The sequence below is a fragment of the Chrysochloris asiatica genome, unplaced genomic scaffold (assembly GCF_000296735.1).
Source record: "Chrysochloris asiatica unplaced genomic scaffold, ChrAsi1.0 scaffold00227, whole genome shotgun sequence".
Classification (NCBI taxonomy): Eukaryota; Metazoa; Chordata; class Mammalia; order Afrosoricida; family Chrysochloridae; genus Chrysochloris; species Chrysochloris asiatica.
In genome coordinates, this window is record NW_006408745.1 from 3,619,047 (window position 1) to 3,628,556 (window position 9,510).

Sequence of the window (9,510 nt, forward strand, 5' to 3'; positions counted from 1 at the left end):
TATGTGTTTTGGTAATTTTTTATGTTTTCTGATTACCTCCAGGAATATGTGGTCAGGATGTGGTCTTCCCTTTTCACTCTCCTTATTGCTTAACTCAGAGTAACTTTTTTGGGCCTCAGTTGGGCCCGGGCTTCAGCGGCGGGCTGTTTGGGCCTGGGGCGGGTGTGTTGAGCCTAGCGCGTATGGTTTGGGCCTCTGGGGTCCTGGGCGTCAGCAGCTGGGCATCTGGAGGCTTGGGCCTCAGTGGGCGTGTTGGGTGGATTGGGCCTCGGGGGGCCTGTGCCTTGGGGACCGGGCTGAGGACGGGTTGGGTCTCAGGGGCACTGGGCCTTGGCGACTGGGCTACGCGGCGGGTTGGACCTTGGGGGCCCTGGACCTCAGCGGCAACCGGGCTGTGGACTGCCTGGGCTGCCAGGCGACTAGGCGATTTGGGCCTTGGTTGGGCCTGGGCTTTTGTGACCAGTCTGTGGGTTGGTTGGGCCTCAGGGCAGGCCTTGACCTCAGTGGGCGGGCCTGTGCCTTAGGCGTTCCTGAGCCTCGGTGGCTTGACAGAGGGATGGTCTGGGCCGGGGCAGTAGAGGGCTGGGGGTAATGGCTGTAGGGAGTTAGTGTCCGTATTTGATGATGTAAAAAATGCCTCTCTCAGTCTCTCTGTACCATGGGTACCCTGAATTTCCTGATATCCATGCCGATATCCCTCTCTATTTGTTCGGCTTTGTTAGTTTATGCTTCCTTTTCTCTGGAAACGCAGCATTCTAAGTGGGGTTGCTCTAGCCCTGCCTTCCAAGGTGTACAGGAGGCAGAGGCACTCGCTGGTGCGGGCGTAGAAGCTAAAGCCGTGTGCAGACAAGCAAAAGCTCAAAATGCCTGTAATTCCTTTGCAATTTCATCTCTTAAAAAATGTTGGAATATAAGATCTTATGTTTGTTCAAAGGCTGTCTGTCTGCTAGACAGAGGTTTCTTATGTATGATTCCGCCCCTTTTCCCCGAGACTGCCCTACCTGAGCTGCCTGGTCAGGGAAGCGCTGGAAGTCCCTCCCTTCCATCTTCTCTTGATGTTTTCTACATCATTCAATAATTAGCCCAGAGAATCTTTCAATAATGAAAGTTGAGACTTGAAGTTTGTCTTCAGTTCCCCCAGCTAGAGAAATTCTGAACGTGTTCTTCCCTTTTGTTTTTCTGACACTAGATCTTTGCACATTTTGTTGTAATATTTGTCTTTATCTTCTCGAGCTGACCTTTGAAATTTTCTGTTCAGCTCTTGGACCTCTCCATTTTTTCCATTTGCTTTAGTATCTCTATAGTGCAGAACAATTTTCAGTGTCTCTTTTGACATTGATTTTGAACTTTTTCTTCTTTCTTGCCTTCTTAATGACATTTTGCTTTCTTCATGTATGATATTCTTGATATCATCACACAACTCTTCTTGTCTTCGGTCTTTAGTGTTTCATGTATCAAATCTGTTCTTCAGATGATCTCTAAATTCAGGTGGGATATGTTCAAGGTCCTATTATGGCTTTAATGGACTTGTTTACATTTTCTTCAGCTTCAGTTTGAATTTGCATATGAGCAATTTATGGTCTGTTCCACAAACTGCCCCTGGACTTGTTTTCACTGATGATATGGAGCTTTTCCATCATCTCTTTCTGCAGATATAGTCAATTTGATTTCTATATATTCCATCTGGTGATGTCCATATGTATAGTTGTCTCTTATGCTGTCTAAAGAAGGTATTTTAAATGAACAAATCATTGGTTTTGCAGAATTCTATCATGTGTTCTCCATCCTCATTTTTATCTCCAAGGCCATATTTTCTAACTACTGATCCTTCCTCTTTGCTCCCAACCTTTGCATTCCAATCACCATTAATGATTAATACATCTTGATTGCATGTTTGATCAATTTCAGATTTAAGTAGTTAGCAGAATTCTTCTATTTCATCCTCACTGGCTTTAGTGGTTGGTGCATAAATTTGAATAATAGTGGTATTAACTGGCCTTCCCTGTAGGCACATGGATATTATCCTATCACAGACAGTGTACCTTATGACTGATCTGGATATGTTCTCTTTGACAATGAATGCAACACCATTCTTCTTCAATGTTTCACTTCCAGCATAGTAAACTATGTGGTCATAAGATTCAAAATGGCCAATACCAGTCCATTTCAGCTCACTAATGCCTAAGATATCGATGTTTATGTATTCCATTTCATTTTTGAGAACTTCCATTTTTCCTGATTCATAGTTCATACATTCCATGTTACAATTTTCAATGGATGTTTACAGCTGTTTCTCTTCATTTTGAGTTGTGCCCCATCAGCAAATGAAGGTCCCCTGGGGCTTTTTTCCCACTGGCTTACTCCATTCGCATCATCACTGTCAGCTCTACTTTGAGGAGGCAGCTTTTCCCTGTTGCATTTTGAGTACCTTCCAAAGTAAGGGGCTCATTTCCTGGCATTATAGCTGACAGTGTTTCTCTGGTATTCATACGGTTTTCAGTGACTAAATATTCGGAAGTAGTTCATGACTCCTTTTTGCTAATCTGTCATTATCTGGAAACTCATCTGAAACCTGTCCACTATGAGTGACCCTGCTGGTATTTAAAATGCTGGTGGCATAGTTTTCAGAATCACAACAACTCTCAATCCACCACTGTACAACAAACTGACAGATGAGTGGTCAGCACAGATATCGAATAAGTATGATGAAAAATACAACCCTTGTACACATCTTTCTTGAGTTTACACCCCTTGTCTTTTTCAAATGACTGTCTCTAGGTTTACATACAAGTTCTTTGTGAGCACAATTAAATTTTCTGGAACACCGATTCTTTATAATTTTATCGACAGTTTGTCATGATCCACTCAGTTGAAAGTGTTTGCATAGTCAATGAAGTAAACATCTTTCTGATTTTTTCTGCTTTCAGCCATGATCCATTTGATATCAACAGTGACATCCTTAGTTCAACATCCATATCTAGATCTAGCTTGAACCCCAGTCTGTTCCCTGTCAATGTACTGTTTTATCCCTTTTAAATTATCTTAGCTAACTTTTATTTTCATGTGATATTAATGATATTGTCCCATGACTTTCACATTCTATCTGGTCTCCTCTCTTTGGAGTTGGCACAAATATGGCTCTCTTCAAATCAGTTGGCCAGGTAGCTGTCAAATTTCTTGGCATATATGAGTGAGTTCCTCCCAGTGCTGCATTAATCTGGTGAAAGTCTACAATTTGTATTCCAGCAATTCCAAGAGCTTTTTCTTGGTCAATGGCATCAATGAGCCTTTGAGTTCTTACTTCGGTACTGTTGGCTCATGATCATACATGCTACTTCTTGAAATGGTTGAACATTAACCATTTCTTTTTTACAGTGACTGTGTTTCTTTCCATCTTCTTTAGATGCATTCTGCATCATTCAATATTTTGTTCATTTGTTGTTGTTTTATTAGGTGCCATTGAGTTAGTTCCAATGTACAGCATACTTATGCACAACAGAACAAAACACTGCCAAGTCTTGTAGTAACTTCATAGAAACTTTCAATATTGTAAATCGAGGCTTCAATTTTTTTCTTCAGTTCTTTCAGCTTCACAAATGCTGAGTGTATTATTCTGTTTTGGTTTTCTAACTCCAGGTCTTTGCACATTTCATTATAATACTTGACTTTGTCTTCTTGAGCTACACTTTGAAATTTTCTGTTCAGCTCTTGGACTCTTTCATTTCTTTCATTTGTTTTAGTATCTCTAGTCCTGGTATGGCACTGTGGGTTAATTCACTAGACGGCAAATTAGGTTTGAACTGCAAGGTCGGCAGCTCAAGCTCACCAGTTGTTCCTCAGAAACCCTGTACAGTGTCGCTATGAGTTTGAACTGACTAGATGTTATTCAACAAGATGGTGGAGCGCAAGTTTCAGAATCTCTACTAACATTCATTTTGGTCTTTTCCATCTTTCTTGTCTTTAATTACCTTTTGCTTTCTTCTTATAGGACCAAAGACCACAACTCTTCTGGTCTTTGGTCATAAGTGTCTTATGTATCAAATTTGTTTTTGAGATATCTCTAAACTCAGATGGGATATACTCACTGTCATATTTTGGCCCATGTAGATTAGTTTTAATTTTTTTCAGCATCAGCCTGAACTTGCATTTGAACAAATTTGCAACTGAACAATTGATGGGATGTTCCCACAGTCTGCTCCTATGCTGGCTTTGGCTGATAATATGGAGCTTTTCCACAGTCTCTTCCCACAGATATAGTCAATTTGATTTCTGTGTATTCCATCTGGTGAGGTCCATGTGTAGAGTCTTCTTTTATGTTGTTTTAAAAAGGTGTTTGCAATGAAGAAGTCATCTGTGTTGCAAAATTTTATCATGTGATCTCCAGCATTGTTTCTATAACCAAGGCCATATTTTCTGACTACTGATCCTTTCTCTTTGTTTCCAACCTTTGCATTCCAATCACCATTAACTATCAATACATCTTGATTGCACATTTCATCAATTTCATACTGAAGAAATTGGTAGAATTCTTCAATTTCATCATGACTAATTTTAGTGTTTTTTGTGTAAATTTGAATACTATAGTTTTAACTGGTTTTCCTTGTAAGAGTATGGATATTATCTTATCACAGACAGTGTTGTACTTCATGGAAGATTTTCTTTTTGATGATGAATGTGACTCCACTGCTTTTCAATTTGTCATTCTCTGCTAGTAAACAATATGACTGTCAAATTCAAAATGGCCAAAACCAGTCCATTTTAATTTGCTAATGCCTAGGATATCAATCTTTTTGTGCTCCATTTAATTTTTGAAAATTTACATTTTTTCCAGATTCATATTTCAGACATTCCATGTTTTGATTATAATGGACAGTTGCAACTGTTTCTCCTTATTTTGAGTTGTGCCTCATCAGTTAATGAAGGTTCCAAAGCTTTATTCCATTCACATTATTATGGTCAACTCTTTTTGAGGAGGCATGTCTTCCTGAGTTGTACTTTTCAGGCTTTGCATTCTGAATGGCTCATCTTCTGGCATTGTATCTGTCAATAACCTGGTGCTATTTATAATATTTTCTTCTTCCAATACTATATATGACAATACTCTGGTGTTATTCATAAGGTTTTCAGTGGCTAGACATTCAGAAGTATTTTGCATTTCTTTCTTGCTGCAGGTTAATGCACTGGACTGCAAGGTTGATTTGAACCACAAGGTCAGTGGTTCAAGTTCATGAGCTACTTCTTGGAAACCCTGTAGAGGGTTGCTTTGGGTCAGAACTGACTTGGCACTTCAACAATAACTACAGCAATCTATCTTAGTCTGGAAGATCAGCTTAAACCTGTCCACCATGGGTGACCCTGCTGGTATTTAAAATACCAGTGGCATAGCTTTCATCATCACAATAACATGCAAGCTACCACAATACAACAAATTGACAGACGAGTGGTGGGTAATCAGAGTAAGGTTATATTTGAGCAAATTTCCTAATTACATGATCAGGGTGGGTGGCAGGTGGTTTAGAGATATCTAAGCAAGAGAATTCCAGCACAGAAAAAAAGAAGATGCAAATGAGAAACCTGCTTGTCTTGGTGAAACAGTAAATGTGGCTAGAGCTGAGGGATCTGGGGAAAAAGAATCCAGATCTTAGAAACAAAAATGTAAGTGTTGGGGTGTGAAGTAGTGGCAGGCAGATTGTTTAGTATATTGTAGGTCCTCATATTATCAGGAAAACCAATCATTTGAAAAGAACGTCACAACTAGTAAAGACAGTGATGACACGGGAACTCCTCAGTGAGAAGGAATGACACAACAGTCAGGACAACAACCTCAAGCATACCAACTTATCAAAAGGATAACATAGGACTACATATCAGTTCCTTCTGTTATACAGAAGATTGTCATGAGTTGGAGTAGGGTCATTGACAAGTAGCTTCATCTATACAACTATTATTATTCTTAGTGTGGCACTGCAGGATAATGCATGGGACTACAAGATCCTTTTGAACTGTAAGGTCAGAGGTTCAAATCCATCAGCCACTCCTCAGAAACCCTGTAGAGAGTCACTATGAGTCAGAACCAACTAACAGCACTTAACAACAACAATAACAATATATTATTGCTATTTTATATCAATATAATTGTTCTATTATTATTATTATTGGAGTTCTGGTGTGGTGCTGTAGGATAAGCACTGTACTCTTAAAAGAAAGGTGGGTAATGCAAAATCCCCAGCTGTTCCTTGGAAACCCTGTACAAAAGGTCACTATGGGATGAACCTGACTCTATGGCATTTAATAGCAAAAACAATGTTATTAGTATTTGTTATTTATTATTATCCTCATTTTAAAAATGTTGTCATAAAGCCAGTTCCAACTCACAGTGACCCCATATGTGTTAGCGTAGACCGACCTGTGCTCCATAGGGTTTTCAGTGGCTGATTTTTTAGGAAGTAGATCACCAGATTCATTTTCCAAAGCATCTAGAACTAAAATCCCAAGCTTTGTTAGCAGCAAAGCCTGTTAATCCAGGAACTCCCTCCATTTCAAAGAAATAGAAAATCAAGTTTAAACTCAGGGAGACACAGTAATTTTCACAGTGGATAAGATCAAAACTGTTTTAAACTCACTTTTGATGCCTCTAAAGCCTTGGTGTGGCACTGGGTTAAAGCGCTGGACTTCAAAGTTGGTTTGAACTGCAAAGTTGGTGGACCAAGCTCACCCGTCACTCCTTGGAAACCCTATACAGGGTCGCTATGGATTGGAACTGACTCAATGGCATTTAAAAACAACAGCAAAAACAACAACAACAACAAAGCTTTGGTATTTTCAACAGCCTTATATGCATGTGAAAGTTACACAGTGAGTAAGGAAGACCATAGAATTGATTAGTGAAGGACTGGGAAGTGTTTAGTTCTGCTGTACATAAGGTTGCTATGCGAAATTAATCTATAACATCTAACAACAGAGTCACATGTGCCTACGAACGTTGGACAATGAATAAGGCAGAACATAGACAAATTGATGCATTAGCGTTATGGTGTTGGAGACGAATATTAAAAGCATAGACTGCCAGAAGAATAAACAAATCTGTGTTGGAAGAAGTACAGGCAGAATATACTTAGAGGCGAAGATGGCTTCATCTTTCATACTTTGAACATAATATCAGGAGGGACCAGTCCCTGGAGAAGGACATCATGCTTGGTAAAGTGGAGGATTAGCCAAAAAGAGGAAGAGTCCCAATGAGATGGATTGGCACAGTGGCAGCAGGAATGGGTTCAAACATCGCAATGATTGTTAGGATGTCACAGGACTGGGCAGTTTCATTTAGCTGTTCATCACATCACTATGAGTCAGAACCAACTCAACAGCACCTAGTAACAACAACTCACATACCATAGACTCCTGACTTTGATTTATAAAATTATTAGTAGTAAATTTATAAATAAACATGAAAAGCTATTTGAGCAGAAGCATTTAATGCTATGATTGTAACAAACTGCTTGCATGTAGGTGACATGTACTGTTCTTAAGTGCAGTTAAGTCAGTTCAAACACATAGAGACCCTGTATAGGGTTTCTAAGGAACAGCTGCTGGATTTGAACCACTGACTTTGTGGTAAGCAGTCCGGCAGTTTTCCTACACTGCCTATATCAGGAACTGCTTGTGTGTATATGGTACATATGTTGTAAAGTGTCGTCAAGTCTCTTCCAACCATAAGCAATCCTGTATAAGGTTTCTGAGGAGCAGCTGGTGAGCTTGAACAGCTGATCTTGCAGTGGCTTTACAGTCTGGCACATTAACCCACAGTGCCACACCAGGACTTCATGATAGGAGCCCATAAAATAGTAGCTCCTTTACCACTTCCCCTCATAATTTGAAAAACATTTCTTATTTAAAAAGAAGCAATAGAAGATTGCATATGGAGACTGTTTAAAGAAGGCACTTTTTTTTCATAAACATATTTGCAGTATTGGGCATCATTTTGTAGGTAAATGCACTCCTGTTGATGCTTATGGTAATTCTTTCAACAACAACAGCATAGATTGTACACACATAATGGAAGTTTTAGTGTGAAAACATATCAATCACAATTTATACATATAATTTTGGAAGACATAGTGTGCTATACAGTGTCTCTAAGGAATGTTTTTGTTCTGCAAGGGAAAAAATGTAACTCTACAACAAATGAGACTGAATATATCACATTGTGTTCCACTTTTCAGTCAATCTCCTTTCAAAACTGGATTTTGACATGTATAAATTTGACAACTCTAAATTATTTGGAGTCTTAACCCCTATTCCAAAGGCTTCTTGTTTTTTACAACTTAAATCTGGCTTGTAAATTTTTGTAGAATTTCCTCTCAGTATCGATCTCCAAATGTTAACTTTGGTTCATGTAAGGTCAGGTTGTTATCTCCTCCCATTCCTATGTCTCAAATCACACAATTCAAACACTTGTTGTCGTTGTTAGGTGCCATTGAGTTGTTACCAACTCATAGCTACCTTATGCACTGCAGAACGAAACACTGTCCGATACTGGGCCAATCTCACAACTGTTGCCACACTTGAGTTCATCAATGCTGACTCTAGGCCAATCAATCTCATTGGAGGTCTTCCTCTTTTTCTCTGACCCTCCACCTTATCAAACATGATATGTTTCTCCAGCAATTGGACCCTCCTGACATTATGTCCAAAGTATGAGAGGCAAAGTTTGGCCATCTTGTCCTCCAAGGAGCACTCTGACTGCACTTCTTCCAAAACAGATCTATTGGTTCTTTTGGCAGCCATTGACACTTTCAACATTCTCCTCCAACACCATAACTCAAAGTCCTCAATTCTTCTACAGTCTTCCTTATTCACTCTCCAGCTTTCACATGCATATGGGGTTATTGAAAATACCATGGCTTGGATCAGGTGCACCTGAGTTCTCAAGCTGACATCTTTGTTCTTCAACGCTTTAAAAAGGTCTTGTGCAGCAGGTATGCCTAATGCAATACGTCGTTTGATCTCTTGACAGCTGCTTCCATGAGTGTTGATAGTTGATCCAAGAAGAATGAAGTCCTTGACAACTTCAACCTTTTCTCTATTGATAAGAATGTAGTTTACTGGTCCAGTAGTGAGGATTTTTGTTTCCTTTACACTGAGATGCAATCCATACAGAAGGCTGTGCTCTTTGATCTTCACCAGTAAATGTTTCAAGTCCTCTTCACTTTCAGCAACGAAGGTTGTATCATCTGCATATTGCAGGTTGTTAATGAGTCTTCCTCCAATCCTGATACCATGTTTTTCTTCATATAAATCAGCTTCTCGTATTATTTTCTCAGCATACAGTTTGAATAAATATGGTGAAAGAATACAACCTTGTCGCACACCTTTCTTAATTTTAAAAAATTCAGTATTCTCATATTCTGTTCCAACAACTGGCTCTTGATCCAGGTACAGATTCCTCATGAGCACAATTAAGTGTTCTGGAACACGCATACTTCGCAATGTTGTCCATAGCTTGTCATGATC

The 9,510-nt window shown here is 39.4% G+C and overlaps 1 pseudogene; it reads left to right on the forward strand.

Annotated features, from left to right (window-relative positions):
- Positions 1-5,598: 5,598 nt before the first annotated feature.
- LOC102835517 overlaps positions 5,599-9,510 on the forward strand; it is a 59,032-nt pseudogene continuing 55,120 nt past the window's right edge.